This window comes from Ambystoma mexicanum, chromosome 4p, assembly GCF_040938575.1.
Source record: "Ambystoma mexicanum isolate Mex_15411 chromosome 4p, UKY_AmexF1_1, whole genome shotgun sequence".
In the NCBI taxonomy this organism is placed as follows: Eukaryota; Metazoa; Chordata; class Amphibia; order Caudata; family Ambystomatidae; genus Ambystoma; species Ambystoma mexicanum.
In genome coordinates, this window is record NC_090927.1 from 102,927,535 (window position 1) to 102,949,706 (window position 22,172).

Here is a 22,172-nt window from a genome sequence, read left to right on the forward strand (position 1 = left end):
CGTCAGTGTACCTGCACAACGCAGTGCCTGTTCTGACTTGAGTGTCGTGTAGACCGTTGAGACCTCCGTCCCCAAGTGACGCACAGGGGAACCAAAAGAACCCCGCTGTGCGACCTTTGGAGGCACAGGTGGGAGATGTTACTTCCCGGATCCACGGAACCTCTGGAACACCGATGCTGCTGCAGAAAGAACGAGGTTAAGTACCAGGCAAATACAATATAACACAAGAATCAGAGGATCTGAATAATCTTACCTATCCGGTGATTGGAAAGCCCGGGAAACCTAGTGAATGAGGTTCGAGACTCAGATGAGAGGCGGTCCCCAGAACAACAGGGAACGGAGTCAAGCGTGGACACAGGATAGCCCACCTGTAGAGCTGAAGACGTAGTTTGAGTTCCCAAAGGGCAATGGCGTAGAAGTCCAACAAAGTACCAAGGGATGATCCGAAGACAGGTGAGGGACGGGTCGAGGTTCAGCAATGGGTAAACAGTTCCAAGCAAAGGTACAAAAGGGTAATCCGAAGGAGTCCAGGTGAAATATCCAAGATCAAGGTAAACCAACAGAGTATATCAAACGTAGCGCCAAACAGAGTCAAAAGACAGCTGAGAAGCGGTGAGTGCTCCGTGCATTAAGCTTTATATACTGTGCGCTTCTGAGTCATGTGACGTCCACCATGGTCACGTGGGAAACGCCGCTCTGAATCACGTGAGCAAATGAATGATCTATGCGGAGGTGTTCCGCCGCCCCTTCTGCTGTATGTTCTCCATGGCAACTGCAAATGCAGGAAAGGCTGCAACCGGGCACGTACATTGTACCTGGTACAGAGCTTTCGGTCCTTTGGGGTAACCACATCACGTGAGTCTCGAACCCTGGAGGGAGTAGTGTGGGAACCCGGGGAAGGTGTTGTGGAGATGTTAGCAGTGTTCTGGTGTGCAGAGGAGCGTCTAACAGCGCCCCTCTCTCCGGTACCTGCTACATACTTGCCAACCCTATCGATTTAGGAGGTAGGATACCGCTTTTTAAGCAGTTCTACCGCCTACTGATTTAGTGGCAACAAATACCAATGTTTTAAAATATTTTTGAAACTTTAAGATTCCTACAGATTTTTGGTCACAGAATGTTGGCATGTATGCGTTACCCACCATGTGCGGTGCTCAACAATTTCTATATTTAGCAATGTGTTGTAATGTTCTCCCAATCATTAATACAAATTATTTAACAGAAACAAAAATCACAAGCCAGATTTGTGAATGCCTGTTTCTAGAAGTTTAATTTTACAATATACGTGGTTTATAGGTGTCCTGGGTTGGCGTCTTTATGTTCCCATCAGTCCATGAAGGAGTAACAAGCACATCGCTGCTTAGCTACTTCTCCATCTGCGTCACACAGAGACATTCACCAGAAACAGCCCCGCCCCTCCGCAAGCCCCGCCCACAGCCGTCTCGCTGTACGCCACCGCCGTCTTCAGCTGAAATCACCACGCCTCGGCGGCAGCGAGCACTAGACCCATCTCTAGCGGTACCAGCTGGCGTGCGCCGCCAGCCCCGTTCAAACCAGCGTGCGCCGTGCCCGCCTTGTGAATGTGGGGCGAGCGGGCAGCCGCGCGCCTGCGTGTTGACGGGCCGCGTGACGTCGTGCGGCGTCGGCCTGCGCTCGAGCGCTGTGATTGGAGCGCGGCGTGTTGGCGTCGCTGCCTGCCTGCCTGCCTGGCTGGTGTGTGTGTGTGTATGTGCGTGCGTGCGCTGGCTCTGCTTACGAGCGAGCCTGCTGCTGGTGCCGGAGCTCGCGCCGAGGCCTTGCCACAGGCACTGTGACAGCACAGGCTCCCAGGGTGCGCGGACCTTGGGGACAGAGGCAGCCGGCGGCCGAGGTGAGGCGGGGAGGATGGGGCTCGGGGCCGGAAGAAGCTCGCTGCGGCTGCGAGGGCAAAGGAAGCAGGCAGTTGTGTGGTGGAGGGTTTAGGGCGGGCTTGGTGGGTGTCCAGAGTGAAAGAGCTGTGAGCGCTCCGGGGAGAGAGCGCTGGGTGCTTGGAGAGAAAAAGGGCTGCGTGACACTCCCTTAGTGGGAGAGGCCATTGGGAGGGGGCGATGAATGGGGGGGGGGGTCTCTGACACACCAGGGGGCTTGAGGAATCTGCGGGTCGGAGAAGTGATGGGATAATTGCGTTGTGTGACGGAAGCTCCCTGTGTCTGCAACGCCGCAGGGGAAGAGGACGCGCTCTGTGCACCTGTGAGTAACCCCGGAGGAGTGGGGAGGCCCATGACAACAGAGAAATGAGTTGGGGGAAGTAGTGGTCCAGGAGGGAGAGAAAGACATACGGGTGCCTGAGAGGTCATGTAAAGCGGATCACTTATAGGGGGCGCCTCTGCGATGTGCTCTGTGGTTAGCAAGGCGTCGTTTTAAAGGTCATGAAGATGGGGCTTACAATGATGTCCCTCTGTCATTAGGCTGCACAGGGTTCGGAATGTGTGGGAGCCGTTTAGCTCCTAGTTACCTTGAAAACAGCTACTAGGAGCTACTTTTGACTCCCCAGGTGAGTGGTGTTATACTAGCATAGCTATGTGACACATTAACTGTGTATATTTGAGAATGTGTTTAAGCGAGGCACCCTAATCAAGATTGAAAGCATATTGTATAATATGTACTGGATACAAGGTTGGCGTTTACATCTTGTCCACATGCTAGATTTGCTGTGTGCTGAGGACTGGCTTCCCCACTGATTGCTCTTCCGTAATGGGTGACACTGATGTCCTCTTTTATGCCCCTGGTCAACAAATCCTAATTTGATCACTGCTGCAGGATGAGCGATGTATGTTTTCTATGGAGATCTGTGAGGTATGCATAAACTGCTTTAGGGCCCCAAGATTATATGGCAGCAAGGAGGGTGCCTACCAAACCAGATTCTGTTGGTGACGGTGAAAGGAAAGTTGTCGGGGCGGGGCTACAGGTAACTGTGGACCATGGGGAACAGTGGGGGGGGCTTAGGAAGGCCCTATCAGGGGGAACGGATCTATGGACCCGAGGTTTAGCCGTTCCTTGCTTTCATCAATGCATGTTGCTTGATGGGCGGTGTTGCTCTTGAGCTCGTTAAACATAAGCGCAGCAGGTGTATTGTCCCACGATTCTTCTATGCTGGTCATTCGGCCTGCTTTCGTTCTCCAGCCCTTATTTGCATATTACATTTGGTGCCCGGTCACACATACGATGCATTTGAGTTGCATTGGTATGCACGTTTCTTGAATGTTTCCAGCTCGTATCTGTTATAGTTTTACAACATGCATGCTTAGAGACATTTGTTAACTTCGGCCTAAATCCATTCTTGGATGGACTATAAATGTTGCATTGCACAACGCACTAACATACACGCGATGTTAGAATGTGCCACACTCTGCTGCGTCACATCTAGGTGGAATTGTGAATGTTGGCTTGTGTCACATCTAGGTGGAATGGTGAATGTTAGCTTGCGTCACACTCTGCAGAAATCTTTACCTTAGCATGCGTCAAATCTAGAAAGAATTGGGAATGTTAGCCTGTGCCACACTTGATGCAGTAGTGAATGTTACCAACTAACCAATCCACTAACAATTTCATCCGTCTGCATACACCTCTCAAACTCTAACCAACCACAAGCCTTGAACGCAGCAAACCGCACAAACTTCACCACACTGCAACAATAAAACAAAGTCCTCATAGAATTGCACAACAGAACACGACTACCGACTGTAAAACACCCCAAGCCCAGCCAACGGACCCACCGGGCTGAGGCTGCCAACAGCACATCACTGCTTTCTTGCACTTTTCCCGCTCATTCCCACTAACTCAACCTCCCCTACTTTTTCAGAGCTGCCAGGGGACCACTCCGGTGGTGACAGTGCGCGGTACAAATATCCTTTAACATTAACATACGTAAAGACACAACGTTAGTGTGGACTGGAAAACTTTTTCTGATGCCAGTTGGGAGCTTGGGGCTTTGGTGCATAACATTCTTGCCCCCTTCCCATTGATTGCAAATACCCGATTGACATTAATGTGCATCGCCATCTGATTCTAGAGCAATGAAGAGAACCCGCCACCGTGTATACGCTTGAGTGGTTCCTTTGGCAGAGTAGAGGCATGCACGTTTGTGCTCTTATGTCCTATTGGATGATTGGCGGAAGAGAAATGTTATGGGTGGGAGTGTGGGGTATATTCACTTCGCTTGTAAACATTTGGTGATGGTGTATATTTAGTTTAACTCGCTTGCAAGGTCTGTCTGCCACCGCAGAAGATGGACTGAGCTCCCCCATATGGACCGTGGGTGGAGAGGGGGGGGGGTCGCTGCATCGGCATTGATTGGACATCTGTGTACCAAATGCCCCCTGCGAGTGGTGCCAGTTGGTCATCGCATTCTGCTGTGGTGTCACGACATTGTGTTCTTAGAAAGTTACGAGTGCCGTGGCCCCCGTGAGTCCGTCTCGTGCGCAGCGCCGTCAGTCACCGAGGACCGTGTTACAGCACCATCGAGTGAAGTCACCGCAAGGGCAAGGCACGACTCGTAGGGGATGGCTAATGCATCCGGGAGCCCGGTCTTGCTCACGCGGTGTGAGCTGGCAGCTGCTGTTTGATTCGTGCGGATTGAGGCGTGGCTGCTGCCCCGGGCTGCTGCACTCATTCGCGGGGAATGCCCGACAGTGGCTGGTGACGAGGGACCGACACCGACCCACAGAATGCGCATGCTGAGCAAAACAGCGGAATCCCCCCCCCCCCCCCCCCCTCCCAAACTACAACACACCTATTGACTATTTCATTTGCAAAAAGGGGTATGCGCTTAGTCAGGCTTGGGGCGACCAACGACATAAAGGAAGATTACTCCATTCACTACCTCCCGCCCCCTGGTCCCATACCCGGCTTACTTCACCCGCACCCGATCCCACAGTATTTGGAGCACTGCTCCAACATATACATTGTGCATTAACTTTAGAGTTAAGCACGTTCGCGACAAAGAAGCGGTTGCTCAGATTGCTATTAGATGCTTTGGTATTTACTCATTACTCGGCCAGTCTCAGTGGCGCAAGCAGTTCATGAATATGCATGGCTCTTGGAAGATTGGTGGTTCAAGCCCACCCGAGAAGGATGTGCATTTGGTTTGATTGCTGCCTGGCAGATTCCTTATCATCTTCCCCTTCCCCAAAACCTGGACCTGGTTTCTAAATAAAAACATCTTCATCGGAGTGCCCAAGAACGCGGCACGTCTGGTCTCTGTCAGGCTACATGTTTGTACAAGGAGAGTCATTTTAAAGGCTAATTTTCATTATTTTTTTGTGTGTGAAATTGATCGGCTTGGCAAGCACTTCTAATGGCATCTTGAAAGACTACCGTTTCTAGCAAAATTATGTAGTCGTGCCGCCTATTGATAAACGGTTGTAATAATGCAAGTCTGGGAACACCACCCCCACGTAACTGGTGAGAAAGCTCGCAGAGTTGATACTCTGCGGTTATAGTACTGAATTACTGTTTGTTCCCGCTTTCTCTTTATAGAAAACTTCTTGTAAACAATCTCATCTGAAGGTGTGGGCATTTGGCTGCCATGGGCAATTGGGTCATCTGGTTTCTCCTGCTGATGTGGCGTTAGGGTTTTTCTTAGATTCTGCATTGAGAGGCCGGTAGATACGTAAGGAATACCCGCCAGTGGATGTTATTACATGTAGTATTGTCACCTCAAATTCGCCCTACTTTTCGGAATGTAACAGGAATGAAATGCAAGCCTGTGCGCACGATCATGTTAGTAGGATGCACAGCAAGCTTCCTTCTCCTGAAACTGTCTAAAGGTAATGCATCGTTCTCCAGGCAGTTGGCGTGGCACAGACTCGGATATATTGGTGAATGCTGCCTGACTTTTCTACCTCAGAGGAATGAACAAATGGGTAGTTCGATTCTATGGCATACTTGGCTGCCCCCTCTCCTTGTTTGATTTTTTTTTTGTTATTTGCAGCGCACAAAACGAGTTGTTTTTGCTGCCCTATGCCAGGTAACTAAATATGTACGTTAGGGCCACCCTTTTCAGTTTCTGACTTTATTTTTGTCCATGAAAGTTCATCAAATTTGAATATTAGATTATGGTTATAGCTCTAAAAGCTTTCTTTATATACACATAATTTAGTACATAAAATAGTAGTACAATACAAAATTCCATTAAGATATATATATATATATAACACAATTCATGGTTAAGTAGCTGAACTTATATAACACAAATTCACTCATTTCATCCTATGTTACAGTTTAAATACATATACATCCAACAAACAAAAAAAAATAGAAAAGCCTTCAGTCCTTGGATATTCTAGCTTACACATTTCCCTACTTCTCCCTGCTTAAAAAGTTTGTTCCAAATATTAATTAATGCAATGTGCATAGATTTATGACCAGAGTTCAAACAGTACAGCCAAAATGACTCACTCCTGATATTGTTGGGATCAGACACACCAGGCACCAGGCTATTTACGTATAAAGGACCATGTTCCTTACACTGCGTGAAAACATGCAGGGCAGTCTCCAATTTATTAACAAGCCCACATGAATGACGTCCCCTCCCTTCTTTGGGAATGCTCTGGACCCAACTAAGATAGCACTGGCAACTTGCCAATCCTCCGCACAAATCTATGCAATTCAGGGAAAGGAGAGAGTTGAATATAACATTGCAGGGTTTTATCTTTATGGTCAAGCTGTACAATAATGGTGAGAGTAAGTTTAGCCAGATGTTCAGTTTTCACATCAGGCCCATTGTTCAAGTTTGCAAGCACATTTCCTACTCAATTCTTGTAGGCTAGTCTCCCAGGTAGACTTCCAACCAATAGTTCCAAAATTTGCATTTGCAAGAAAGACCAATGAATCGAATTTACTAGTGGGTAGTAGTTGGCCCAATAAGTTTAGCAGTGGGCAAACGGGTGCCTTACGGGACTTTACGTATAGAAGTCTTTTCCTTTTGATTGCCTTTGCAGAAAGTGATGTAAGGCCCAACTCTAGGTGGATAATTTAGATTGGGACACTAGGTCCCAACCCCAGCATTCGCTGCTAGAATCTGCCCTCAAGCATGTTCAGCCAAGATGAATCCTTCATACTAATTGCTTCAGGGTCACACAGTAATGAAGTGTGAAAACATTGCCTTCCTAGTGACAATACCTTTTAAATCTAAAGCCTGGGGCCTGTTTTACACTTCAATGTTTCCTATTTAATTTTGATATGGCCTTACGTTTTCTGACTTCCTTCAATTCTGCATACTGTCTTAGTAAATTCAACTCATAAGTACTTATAACTATGCATTCGATCAATGACATTCCGATCGATAACCAAAGTGGGAGTGAACACCTGCGTATAAGAGAAGTGCATTACCTTGGTCTTTTCAAAATTCAACTTAAAATCATGTTCCCAAGCATAGTTTTGCTACAAAGGTGTGATCGAATATAATGAGATAATCATTTAATTTATAAAGACCTCCTAACCCAAAGGTATCTGGGTGCAAATTTGCAGGTTGAAATTGACATTCAAGTGGTTACATTTTTGGTTAAGAAGGTACATAAAGTAATAAGGGGCAGAATATAGTGCAACATAGTATAATACAGTAGAGAAGATAGTTATAGTGCCGGGATGGCACATTTACAGTGCAGGGGTCTTCTCGGTTCCTTACAAGGTTAGTAGTGTGGAACTAGATCCTTATTATTCTTGTGAGAATAACCCAAGTTTTTAGGTTTTTTTTCGGAAGGTCCAGTAAGCAGTCTCCGTTCTGAGGTTTGATGGCAGAGAATACCAGAGTTTGGATGCTAAGACTGGGAAGCTCTTATCTCCTGTTTTTTCCAATTTGTATCTGAGTACAACTAGTTGGTTGACATGGGAGGCTCTGGTAGGTCTATCCGATTGGTTCTTGGTGAACTTACAATTTAAGTATTTGGGTGCTTTGTTTGCCAGGCACTTGTTGGTTAAAGATGTTTTAAAGGCGATTCAGTTCTTCACTTCGAACCAATGGACCATTTGTCTAGTGGGAGTAATGTGGTTGGCTTTTGGAATGTTGAGAGATGCTCCTAATGCATTATTCTGTCGTTTTTGTAACTTGTTAAGTTCGAAGCAGCTTGTGCCGCTATATAGAGGACATTGCAGTAGTCCAAATATCAAGATTCTAGCCAAGGTAATACAACTGACCGGGGAAAGGAATGGCCTGCAAGCGGTAATGAGTTTGGCTGTATAGGCTACTGAGGAGGCTGTAGCTTTGATTTGTTTTGTTCAACAGAATGTCGAGTCGGGTAAATGCCCAGAGGTTTGACTTCTTTTGCGACTTTGATAGTGATACTATCTATGATAAAAATTTGAACTCTACTGGCAATTTGTTTAAGCGGTTTTGGGATCCAATCAATAGTATCTCAGTTTTGTCGTCATTAAGAAAAAGGCCATGTATGGCCATCCAAGCCTGAATAACTTGGTATATTTCGCTTAGAAGTTTAGAATTGGTGTCATAACCTGACGAGTATGAGTATTTGGGTGTCATCTGCATAGTTAGTGTATGTTACACCCAAACTGTCATGGTGGTCAATAAGGGTTTAAAAAAAATATCCTACATAGTAGGAGAAACACAGGATCCCTGGGGAACTCCACACAGAGGAGGTCCGGGTTCGGCCATTGCTGTAGGAGCGAACACTCATTGTTCTATTGGAGACAAAGGATTTGATCGAAGATGTGGCTTTAGCAGAGAAGTATGCCGCTGAAGTCAAATGTTTGCACCGGACATTGTGGTTGACCAGGTCAAAGGCAGCGGATAAGTCTGGTAAGAGAAGAAGGGCTATGTTGCCTTTATCATTTAACTCCTCCATTTGTATTTTAAGGTCAACAAGTGCTGATTCTGTGCCGTAACCTGGTCTAAAACCTGATTGGCAAAGGCCTAGTAGATTATTAGATTTAAGATAATTTTGGATTTGCAGGTATGCTACCCTATCCAGAATTTTCAAAAGTAAGGGTACCATGGTTATGGGCTGGTAATTAATCAGTGTATTTGGATCTAGTATAGGTTTCTTTAGAAGTGGGCGGACCCCCGCATCCCTGAGATTGGTAGGGACTGTCCTAGTTTCAAATGAATTGTTTATTAGTGTGGTGATGAAGGGAGCAAGCTCCACAACCACGTTTTTGATAAGATGGGCAATACATATGTCCCCCTGACATCTTGATGGTTTAAGGATTTCAATTATTTTAATCGGTTCAGGTACTGAGACTGGTGCAAACTGAAATGGGGTGGGCCAATTCCAAGTGAAGTCCGATTGCTCAAAACATTGGGAGTCTGATGGGCTACTTTTTTTAGTGTCAATTTTAGTTTGAAGGAAGATATTTTGTCCAACGGTGCTTGTTGGATATTTGAGCACCAGTTGGTATCTTTTATGCTGTGTTCCTGCAGGGTCAATGGAGTTTCTAATTCTTTAGTACCTGATTTGGAAATGCTGATTCTTGCATTATAAGTGTTACTTTTGGTTTGGTGAATAGCGTTTTTATATAATTATTTGAAGAAGGGACCCATTTCTTTGTGCATTTTTTTTCTCCCCTTGTGCCTTCAGCTGTTCTTAATCTTGCATAGACTTTTTAGGCTTGTAGTGAACCCATTATTTAGGTGAGCCACCTGTTGAGCTTTGCACATTTTTAGTGGGGCCACCTTGTCTACAGCAGAGACAGTCTGATTATACAACTCTACCATTGTTGTCAGTTAGACTGTCGAAGTTGGGGGTGCTGATAATAGGATTGAGTATGGAAGGCAAGAGACCCTAATCCCCATTGTCTTAGGTGGGCAGGTATGAGCGGCCTCCAATACTTTAGGTAGTTCAGATAGGTAGCACCCCTGTTTTACTTCTCGATTAGTTCTAATAGATGATGAAACCAGACCCTTATTGTCTAGCATAATTTGAAATGTGGTGTTCTCAAGAACTCATGAAACCCTAATCTTCCCAATAGTAGAGATGCAAAGATTTTACCAGTTGCATCTGGCATGGCAAGTAGCCTGACATTCTCAGGACATGTTCTAGGCCCCTTGTGGATTGGTACAAGAATTGAGCCACACCACGAGCTAGGGATCCACCCTTTCTGATTTGTTAAATAGACAATATCCCCCCACCCCCATGTCATATTTTATTTTTATTACTACTTTGGGTAGCCCATTTGGTCCAGGGGGCTCTAAAATTTTAGAGCACCAATACATTTTCAGCACAATCTCATCACAAGAGAAACTAATGCTGAATTTGGCTCCTGGCGGGAAGGGGTTCTCACTTAGGGCAGAGGGCTCATAGGAACGTTTACTAGTTGCTCAACCACTCATGTTCCCCAATGACACACGTCTCACGGGATGGTGTGTTGGAGTTTGTATGCAATACCCATTGAGACCACTACACACAACTAAGACTACAGGTGTAAGCAAAACCAACCTTTGGTATAAGTCTGTACTACAGTTTTTGGTAGCGGAGCTGAGCAGCCAGGTTTATCTCGAGGGAATGTGAGCTGTAATGATGTTACACAGAGGTCTACAATCACATTCAAATAGGCTCTTATACTCAAGGTTTTTTGGTAAAACACTTATTAATTTATTTTAATCAGTTATTAAACCTTCAATAGGAGGCAATATATATCCCACACAAATATACTTCAGTACTTGACACTATAAGATTCTGAGGCATTTAACTACTTTGAAGTAAGAGCAAAAAGACATGGGTTAAAAAAGTTACGTATTCTTAGACGTTGTAAATGTTTTGAGTTCACCAGAGGAGTTGATGGGCTAAAGTCTTGAATAGGAAAAAGTAGTTCTGGTAGTTAAACGGAAAAGTCTTTGCCAAAGTTCCCAGAAGTAGTTTGTAAAAGAAAGAAACATATGTTGGGTCACAAGCTATTTGGGCCTTCAAGTTGGGAATGTTTCATGTACTTTCACCGCAAGCGGTAAGTACTCTGTCTCGTTTCACAGTACCTTACAAATGAAGAAAAATATGCAGCTGAAGACTTTTGTTCCTGCAGATTTTGCTGTTCCTGGGCCTCAGTCGTGGGGACAAGAGGGTGGACGTTTGGGAGGGGGGGTGTTGTGGGGGACACCTGCACTGGGACTAGTCAAAAAGCTGGCAACCAGCAAATCTTCGATTCCGTTAGCAGTAGTCAAGCACACAAACTGGTGTCCCTCTCCCTGGTTATTCGGTTTCCTGCCGCACTCTGCGGAAAATACAACCAGCTCAGAGAATGGTATCCAGGTGGCTTAGTGTTGAGTTGATTGGTCCCACCAACTCAAAGGGAGAAGTCGTCCTTGCTATGCTTCTCTGTTGAGATGAACTTATCGATTCAGACCTTCAGAAGGGTTTAACCGGGCAAACTAACGTTCCAGGAGTTGCAGCAGCCGTCCTCTTTAAGCTATTCTTCGGTTCTTTCGTTCCAACGGTCGACTCTGTCTTCCAAGCCAAGAGACTTGCCTTTTATCCAGTTTCCTCCCATTCATTCCAGCCTGGCTGCCACTCCCAGCAGGGTGGCTGTCCATGCCGGACAGTCAGCCAGTCAATCGCGCCAGAGTGCATTTGGGTATCCTAGGAGACTAAGCACAGGGAGGTTCGGGCACCTCCCTCACTTCCTGCCCACCCCAGACACTCAGACGCAAGAGGCAGTCTTCAGTCCTGAAGCCCGCCAAAGGCGATGGTACAAAGGGACCAAACCAGGTTTGCTGCGCAGAGACAAAATCTAGAAGGACCTTTCCAAAAATAAATGGCGAAAAAAGACTGGGATCTGTTTAAACAAAGGGGGCTCAGACGCCAACTTGAAAAACATGGCTTCCACGATTTAACGCTACTGGTATTTGCGGTCGGGAAAAATCATGGTAGTTGGTTGTAAAACCACTGCCACCAGCCATTTCGAGAGGAAAGGGTAGCCTACATGAGTATCTAGACATAGGGGATACTAAGTAACCCCTCCACCGCTCTATTGTAAGATGGGGTGTGCTGGGTCTAGGAGTTTGAAAGACTAGCAAAGTCCATTTCACTTTACTTTCTCTGGGAAACAGTAGTTTATCCCAGAGAAGGTATTTTTAAACCATGGTACAGCCTGAAAGGCTTCTCTGTGCCACTGCACTGAGGGTGCTGTGTGACACAAATGAAAAGCTGATGCCTATGTTGTTGCCTAAAACTCTTTAATAAAGAACACGAGTAAAACGCACATCAAAATACATGGAAAGTGGGGGGGGAAAAGTTCACACTCTCCAGGTAAAAAAATCAAGTCCTCGGGTCTCTAAGGTGAAAGGAATTAGCACTTTTTTGAGAATTCTCTCTAACGGAGTTGAAACCACTCAACAGTTTCCAGAGCTTGCGTGAATCACTAGTTCTTGTAATAGTGACCAAATCTTGCCATTGTGCATTTCTTCCCGATGCTACCCAGGCCTTCGCTCATCTTCGGTATCTATTTTTTGCCATTTTTATTGTGGCCAAAGCTTCTGTGGGAATAGTATTATTTTTCTTAAGTTTAATTCCCACCTTAAGGATTTTTTTAGAATCATGTATAACCCTGTCAAAGCAGCATTTATTATTCATATTGCAAAGAATAGTAGCTTTTTTGAACCGCCAATTTTTGGGTACTATCTTTAATAATTTCCTCAGCCGCTGAACATGCCGCAGTAGATGGCCATTTTCCACCCTGAAATAGGAAGTCATTGCCAGCCCTCTAAACACTCTTATCTGACCAGCGAATCCTCCAGCCAGCAGGGTTCCTTTGAGTTCCCCAACTCGCCTTTGATAACAAGGGCCTTGGTTACCCAATATATATGTAAAGTAAGTATGGCATGATCACTGAAATTCGATCTGTGATTTCAAACTTGCTAATATATGGTAAGGCTGGTGAGTTACAGACAGAAAACATAATCTAGTTTTGATGTTCTCATCCCAACCCCCAGGTGCTTTTTCCCGGAATATCGCCCATTACTCTTCTGTTCAAAAGGGAACTGTCCCAGTCAAACATAGTATCGGCCAAAATGTTCCCTTTGTGGCGCCTTTCCCTTCATTGACGGACTTAATTTTGACAAAATCAGTATCATTAATTTCATTAGGACACTAGCATCTCACATTAAGATCTCCCCCTACCTAATATAAAGGGTTGTTTGTCCGAATTTTGAATGCTACCTTTAACATAAAGTACAAAGTCACAATGTCATCTGTTTTGGCTAAGCCTGGAGTGTCATATATATTGATGACATTTATGACACCAGCATCTTTATTTATACTTACTCTGACTGCCACAACGTAAGGACTATCACCATTGGTATGCTTTCTTGCTGCTTTTTAAAGTTGTTTTTGACTCCAACAATGAGGCATCTGTATGGGCGGCCTCTAGGCCCTTTGTTTGCCATTACTTGGTAGCCATCAATCAATAAATCGGAAAGTAATCAGACTTCCAGTTGTAGTAAGATATCCTTCTGCAGCAAGAATTCCACAAACCCTCCAGTCGCCAATAGATGAACAGAACCTAGAGTATTCCAAGATGAGATGGCCAGGTCTCAAGTTCCGGCTATTTGGCCATTGTCATTGAGGACCAGCCAATTCATTATACCCAATATATTTGCTTGTAGTGCAGAGTTGGTACTAGCACTGACATCATTACCTATAATGACTATTTTATCTTTAAACTTTTGCATGTCTAGCTGCTGAGTTGGTTCAATTATCAGAGCCTCCTCAGCATCATCTAGATCGGCGTATTATAAAATCGAATCTGACCAGTTTCATTAGTGCTGCAGTAGATTTTACTTAATTGATATTTGGGGTCCTTAATTGGCTCAATGTAGTCAAAATTCTTGGTGTAAGAATCCTTAACATGAGAATTGTGCGCGTCAGAGCCAATAAATCATACCTGTTAATGTGGGGATGAGATCTAGGTTTACCCAGAGTTTTTTTTTTCTTATTGTAATTGTTTGGGGTAGGTTTGTCAAAACTTCCTCTAAAGTTATGTCAGAAACTGTGTGTGTGTGTGTGTGTGTGTGTGTGTGTGTGTATATATATATATATATATATACACACACACAAAATTGTTGGGTGTATATCGGAAGGTACAAGTACAATGGTAGATTTAGAATTTTAGAATTGCATCACTAAATTGGTTGGCATACAGGGTAATTGTGGGGGGACACCATGTTCAAATTATCTTCAGTCGTGTCATTCACCACACTTTGATGTCCATCATTCAACACCAAGCTCATAAGTGTGCCTTTAGGGCTAATCTTTGTTGCTTTTTCTATTGGATATTTTTGTTTTCTTAATGGCTGGTTCTGTGATGAATACTTCCTCAGCCTTCACCAATAATGTGCATTTTTTTTTTAAAATTTTGTTCCCAGCTACCTTACGATTTTCTCCCTTTTCCTGCGCTGTTTACATGTCAGGTAGATGGTCAAACTCACTAACGAGTTCAGCCATCTCCACAGCCTCTGATGTAATAAGGTTGGCATCAACAACTACAATGGTTCCCACCATTGAAACAGATGCATTAAAAGAGGTCTGATTGTCAGAGGTATACGGAACTGCTGCAGCGATCAATTCACCTCGGTCTTCATCTGTTCCAGACATTCCAGACATACTACAGCTGGTCAAGACAGAGACCTCCTCCTAATATTCTACCACATCTTCAAAATTCCTTTCACTGCCAATTGTAAGACAGACAATTGTGCCTGAGACGGACACTGCTGTCCCAAATGATCATCAGTTGAAGTCATCACCTCCCCCCCCCCCCCCCCCCCCCCCCCCCCCCCCCATCGTCTATTGGACACATTAGGCAAAGCCGATGGTCTATGCCCAATCTCCTCCACAGTAGCACCTGCCTCAGGGTCTGATCCCATGGCATATTTGCCACCACACTATTCTGGTGGTGTGGGTGACTTGATCTTGTGACTCATGTGCCGAGGGCTGTTGATGTAGTTGATTGTTGGGAGCAAGAGAGTCTCAAATTAGATATATTGTTTTCCCTACTTGGTGTCTCACCACTGCGGGATGAAGTGTCAATTACCAACATTGATGGCCAGGGGTATTCATATTTGGTTCAGATGTGAAATAGGAGTCAATGGTGCCAGTTCCGCATTCCCTGTTATTTTTACCACTAGGTGAGCTTGTTGCCCGTACTCTAGTGGAGCTCACGTTATTTCCCTTAGCTCAATTACGAGCACCGAGGCCCATCTGTATTTTAGGGTAGGGGGAAGTTTTCCTCTGATTGTGCTTATTTTTCCAGGCATATTGGTACGAATGCTCAAATGGGAGATGTTCAGGACCTCCCAAAGCAAGCAGGGATAAGGTAGTATTAGTTGCAACAAAACAGCCTCCGAGTAGCAGGGTTAAAAAAAAAAAATTAAATGTATCTGTAATTGTCACAGTATATATTCTGGACCAGTAAAAAGTGCATAAAAATAGCAGCAGCAATCAAATGTTCCTTTCATTGAAGAACGAATAGTTTTAAAATCACACTGATTTGGTGCTTAAAAGCTGCCAGACTAATGACTCTGGCAGGAGGGTGCAACACTACGGGATGGAAAACCAAGCGACACCACATGCCCCAAACTCTAAAAGTACTCTTTGAATAATTGCGTATTCCAGACGCTGTAAAGTCTCAAAGCAGCTTGCGGCGGGCTATGTATCGCCGTACAGGACAGAGGGACCCCACTCCGGCAACGTACTCCCGCGTTTAGATAATTGGAGGAAATGCATTTACAGGGAGTGCTTTCATCCATACGACTGGAACCATGAAAAGTTTCCCAAGTGCACTCCTGCACAGACTGCAACCCAACACGCACAACTCGATTTGGTCAGTTTATTTTTCATGTCAACTATTTGGCATCGTGATTTCTATGGACTGAGAAATCACCCTTTTAACTCTTCCCAGGGCCCCCCACACACCCTGTGCGTACCTCAAATCGTTTGTCTACTAAGATTTTCACAATGTTTTGCACACATGTGGCATTTACCCGGATGTTGGGGGGGAAATCTTTTTTTACATCCGATGAGCTTAAGGTGTGTTATTCTTTTCTCTGAAAAGTGAGGGATTCTTCTATACATATGCAGTATATGCATCAACATGCACACATTCACAGACCCAAACCCACCTCCCTTTCCTTCCTATGATGTCGCCCCAACACATCCTACAATTACTGCTTTAATAAAGTTATGGTTATTTACTAGCTAATTAATAAAAAGGGTCTATATAAGTTGGGAATGCCACCTTTGGTATTTATCTTATTGAGCAGTAACCATATAAATCCTGCTTAGTTATAACATTAACTCAAACCTCACAAATATTCAAAAGTAGCATCCGCACATATATCATTGTAAACAATCAGTATAGAACATACATTCATTCTTTGTGCATTCTACATTTCTGGTTGGTACTTTTATCTTTGAGAAATATTGCTTCTTAATACTAATACTGCATAAATCTCCTCAACCATGCGATAAGCCACTCACATCCATGTTCTTAGTAAAGGACATGGTCACCTAACTGATACAAGATATTTTATTTATATCGCGCTCACACACAGGTGTTTCAGAGCGCGACCAGGCTGGGGTCCGGGGGGGGGGGGCCACAAAGGAGAAACAAAATGACGATCTTATAGGCCCAGTGACATTGAGAACGTGCAAGTGCATAGGGGAGGGAAAAAGGGGGAAGTGCATGGAAGGGTGGGGACATTGGAAAGTGCAGAGCATAGGAGAGAACACAATAAATAAGTAAATAAGGTTAAAAAAAAAAGAAACAGTGGTAGTGCAGCCTGTAAGTGGCAAAGTGCTAGGTTAGTCAGGGTGTATCTGAAGTGCAGAAGAGTGGGTGGGGGAGTGTATGGGTACAGATGCAGGCCCCAGTGCAAGGGCTGGCCAGGAGGCAGTGTAGGAGGGTGGCAAGGTGAGCAGGTACCTGGGCCATAAGTACAGAGGGTGGCCAGGTGCACAGTGCCGAGAGAGCAAGCAGATCAGCAGGGGAGAAATGAGGCAAAGGCAGAAGCAAAGAGGAAGGTCTTGAGGAGCTTCCAGAACCATAGATGTTCTTCTCAAGTTTCAAGGTGGCATGGAGGCAGTTCCAAGGGGAGACCCAGCTGAAGAGAAGAGATCTACCCCCAGCTCGCTTCATTGAAAAACGACTGACCCTGAGGGAGTTGGAGGTAGAGGAGCGAAGGGCTCGAGAGGGGAAGTATTTAAGGAGGGATAGTTGAAGGTATTTTGGACCCAGACCCCAGAAAGCCTTGTGGATAATGCAAAGGGTTTTAAATGTAATCCTTGCATCCACTGGGAGACGATAGAGGGATTTCGGAGCTGGAGAGATACGATCCCAGGGCTTGAGGCCAAGGACAAGTCTTGCGGTCCTGTTCTGGATTAGTTGTAAAGGGCGGAGTGTGGAGGCAGGTAGACTTAAAAGGAGGCTGTTTCACTAGTCCAACCTAGATAGAATCCGACCTTGGGAGACCGTGAGCTTCTGAGGGAAGGAGAAGAAAGGAAGAGTACCTCTGAGGAGGTGCAGTAAGAGGTTTGACTTTTTAGAGACATCAGAGATGTGTGCGGAGAAGGAAAATGTGGTGTCAAAGATGACCCAGAGGTTCTTAGCTTCGCAGGTAGGGGCAGGAGGATGGCAAAGGGCGGCCGGCCAGAGAATGAGGGGAAAGGATGGAGAGGGTGTACCATTGAGGAGAGTTTGTCTTGTTGGCATTTAAACAAAATTCATTGGCGGCACACAAGTTTTGAATAGCGATTAGACAGTCAGAGATGAGGGGAGGAGAGGAGGTGGCTGAATGAAGCCTGAAAATGAGTTGGGTGTCATCAGCATAGCACTGGAAATTGGAGCAAAAAATGAAAATGCAGTAGGCGAGAGTTGTCAGGTATCGATTGGAAAGCCACGGCGAGAGGCTAGACCCCTGGGGAACACCATAGGTAGAGAGGGAGAGAGAAGATAGGAAGTACCCAAGTTGAACAGGGGAGGATCAATCGGAGAAAAGAGGTCAGCCAGGCCAGAGCCTGATTGGTGATACCCAGATTGTTATGGAGATGATTGAGCAGAGTGGTATGGTTGACCGTGCCAAATGCAGATGAGAGATCAAGTAGGATCAGGACAGAGGGAATGTTGGTAAAGGTTGGAGAGCAGCTCTTCACGGACTGTGGACAATGTTCATCTCATCTGCCCGGTTCTAGTGGTTGATGTGTTCACCCATGGTACATTGTGTGGTTGGACTGGGGTATATCATGGATGGGGTGCAGCGGGCAATTGCCCTTCAAAAGGAAAAGCAGGTTTACTCTGGAAACAGACTGCAGATCCGAGAGGGCTGAACGCAAGCTGCACATTGAGGAGAACTTTAGTGCAAAGAATAGCGCAGGCTGTGAAAACATCAGCTGCGGTAAAATGACTCTGTGGGTTTTTGTGTTTCTGGTAGCTTCTCTGCCTTTGTTAGCTAATGTAGGTGGGCTTTTACACCCATCTTTTCTGTGATGTATCGATTGCCTTGTCCATACTAAATGGCTGTGTGCGATTGTCTTTTGAGGTCTGCTGGTTTTGTGAAGCTCTGCTCTGCCAGCTTCATTGTCCAAAACACTCTTGATACTGAAGCAGAGTAGCTCTTATGCAGCTGACTCAACTCCCCTTGAGGTTAACAGGGCATTGTTTTGTATTTTACAGGGAGTGGTAGTGAAATTCCATGCCTGAATTTCAATCCCTGCTTTATGATGACCTTTAACTTCTTTAAAGTTGCTTGCTCACAATGCAGCACCATATAAAACACCACTAAAATGAAGGCAAATTAAGTGTGTGAGGTGCGCAAGAGTGCACAGTGCAAAAGGGTACAGAAAAGGTAAAGTTCAAGTGTGCACCGGGAAGAATCCAGTTAAAGAAAAAAGGAAGAGCAAGGAATAAAGATTGGGGGGTGGGTTAAAGGTTATCGCTCAGAGTGGACCCGACCAGGAGGAGCAAAGAACCAGGCGGTGCAAAAAGATTTATAACGCTACCACAAGTGAAATGTGTGAAAGAACTGTAAATGGAACAAAAGGTCTACCCTGAAAAATGGAACTTGTGTTGGATATTGAAGAGTGGCCTAAGATTGGTGAAGGGAACCCTGAGAGGCCTAACCAAGTTGAAGACTGGTTGTTTTGCTGTGTTGTAAGGATTGAAGATTGGGGAAGGGAATTGTGAGAAGCTGAAAGAGGTACTGTTGTATTTCTTTTGTGGTGTTTGGAATTTGAAGCTTGGGGAAGGGAGCCCCAACGATCCAAAGACACAAAGTATTTAAGAATATTGCACGGTTTTGTGGAGAAGGTCTTACGAACAGCCCTTTTTGATTTAAACCCATCTTTGTGACATTGATCACGGTACCTACACCTGGTAAGAAGACTACCTGAAACCCACCTTGGTTTACTATTTTTGTCGAATCGCAGTTTTTGCTTTTTAACTACTTCCTATCACATTTTTGTTTAGTGAGGGCAAGCATAGGTTTTGACAGACTTTTAGTTTGGACTATTAGACCTCACCATCCTTTAGAAATATCAGTTAAGGAACTATCCCTTTTTAGAGTTGTGCCAGTTAGGTATTACACTAACTCGGGAACCTTAGTAATAAGGTTTTGAAATGAACCTCTCGAGTCTGTCGCTATTGATGCCATGCTTGTCTCGCCATCCTTTGTATCTTGGAGAGCCATTCCTACTCCACCGGTGACCATCATCATTGCACTGTCTGGGATGGTCTTTGCACAGCATTGGAGCATCATCTGGCACATGAAAAACACCAAAAGGATCACCACAATTGGCACCAATATCTTCACCACTGCCCCAAGCCAGGTTGGCACCCATGAACACACGTGTCGAACCAATCTTGGGCCTGCACTCCCACTTCACCTTCCATGCCATTCTTTAACTTGTGCAAGGCCCCTACGTCTGACTCATTTTGTGCACACCCCCCTCCATTACCATGAGCAGGTCTAGAATTTACAGGGTTTGGAGTATCATCAACCGGATCCCCCTCAACTCAGTCTTGATGGCATTTTGGCCTTGTTTGATATCATTTGCCAATTGGATCACCTCCCACCAAACTATCTGCAGGCATTTTGTATTTGCTGCAGCCTGGACCCCTTGCATCAGGAGAGATGCCAAAAACACCTCTGTCTAGGAGTGCAGCCGGTATTTGTCTGGAATTGCTTTCAGCAACCTAGATGAATTGTCTGACAAATAATTCAATCTCTTCCTCCACAACTTCAACAATCGCTTCTTCCTCGTCCCGGGGGGTTGGATTGAAGTTTGGATGTACTGCAATGTACCATGCTTTGATGCTACAGTCCAATGACTTTCAGGCACCACAAGGATAGCTGAGTGCAATGTTGAAGCACATGTTCCTCGCCAGGAAGGAAGGAGATGCAGGAATGCCTGCTGACCGCACACCCAGTACAGATCCAGCAGAGCTGCTGTTCTTTTTCAAGATCTGGAATGAACATGTTTGGTATTGGTGCCCACATGAACAGTCTGATGGCCTCAAACAGAACTGATATTCTTAGGCTGTTTAACTTTTACTGGAGTTTCTCGTGCTTCAATCATGTCAATTTTGATATTTATGCAGTCCATATTGTGAAAGTTTAATAATGATCCATATTCTCCAAATTCTGCCAACCCCCCTGCCGCACAGCTAACCACCGCTTTCACCCATCTTTTCGACACACTCGGTCCAATTTTAGCATGGGCCATGGCTTACATTGAAGTGTACTATCTTCTTGGCACATTTCTCTCCATCTCTGTCCATTAGTACAACTTGTACTTTGTGCCCTTCGAACAAACTGCAGACCCGATGCTGTTCTAAAATTAACCTAACAGCGGGCTTCCAAGAGTGACATTTCCTGGGGCACTAACCTTTTGGGTGCTCCTGACGTGTGGGGAATGAGGGAGTAGACATAACTCTCATTATAACTCTGTTTCCCAATAACAAGGGGGTCCTGGGAGACTCTCTGCCAGACATGAGTCCTGGTTACAAGAGCCTTACCCAGAGTCTTTAGCTCACTATCTTTCACAGAGAAGAAATATCCCAATCAGTCTTTGTCCTGCCCTGGGGCTGTCCAGCACCGAAATGCTAGGCAATTCTCCTCTGAACAAGAGTACCAACAGCAACCCTAGACAAGTGTTTCGGTCTGGTTGAACCTAATCCGTAGGGTGTAGCTGTGCCTCTCTAAGAATAGTGAGCAAGGGCTCCACGTCTGGATTCCCCTAGTGACTTAGGCTGAGGCCTAGAGACCCAAGCTACTCCTCACTGATGTCGCCCAACAAGGCTGAAACATGTCTGGGGATGCTTGTGGTCTCATGCAGAAGGGATGTGACCTAGCAGTTCTGGCTGGACTGCCCCTTTTTGGGGTAGGACCAAGCCCAATTTGCATATGGTTTTTTCCCCCTTCTGTAATTGCTTGGCAGGCTGAATAATGGTCTGGAGGGTTGCCCAGAGCTTTGCCCGTGGTTATGATTAATTCAAAACCTTACAGCCATCACCTTTCTGTTTAACTCTGTTTCCCTACTGAGCTCATATGACTGTACCACTGTGAAGGCATCATGAAGCAATACCGACAACGGATACAAAGTTCAAACAAATGGTTTATTAACTTAAATGTCAGGATTGCTGAAGGCCTAACTTGCCCTATGCTAAGGTGGGATTTCCCTACCTTAAACTAAGGATGGATAGTCAGTAAGTTCAATTTAAGTGTATCTGGATCCCGAACCTATTCCCTGTCCAGAATCTATTCCCTGACAACTAAAGCTAACAATGTGTAGGGATATCAACCACAAAAGAAACAGTGTTCCAAATAAAGTTCTGAGCTTCTGGCTTACTTTGCAGCTTCCTTTCCCCACGTTCAAGACTGTTTCACAAAGTCTCAGGACTATCTTTACCACACAGACAACACTATTCAAAAGGAATCTCAGGGTTCCCTTCCCCAGGAAGGCAACGCAGTTCCAAAAGGGTTATCGAGCTTCCCGTCTTCAAGACAACCACAAAGTTTATAAGGTCTCGGGTTTCCCTTCCCCAAAACTACAGCTTGTCACTTGTACTTGGTCTGTCTCTGAATATTCAAAACCAGTTCAAGGTCAACTGTACACTCCTTTTGGTTTCTTGACAGTTCATACAGATTGCACATACAAAAAACCATAGTCAAAGTCAATCTTCAAAAATGATGTGAAGGC

At 45.2% G+C, this 22,172-nt stretch overlaps 1 protein-coding gene across 6 annotated transcripts in view; it reads left to right on the forward strand.

Annotated features, from left to right (window-relative positions):
- The first annotated feature begins 1,681 nt into the window (after positions 1-1,681).
- The window catches only part of NRBP1 (nuclear receptor binding protein 1), a 1,221,009-nt gene continuing 1,200,518 nt past the window's right edge, over positions 1,682-22,172 (forward strand). The window contains exon 1 of one of the 6 annotated variants that reach the window (XM_069605466.1): positions 1,682-1,870. The gene's annotated coding sequence lies outside the window, so the exon portion shown is untranslated. Of the gene's footprint in view, positions 1,871-2,226; positions 2,534-22,172 lie in introns of those variants that run through there. The other 5 variants (XM_069605470.1, XM_069605464.1, XM_069605467.1 and 2 more) reach the window with 5 other exon arrangements.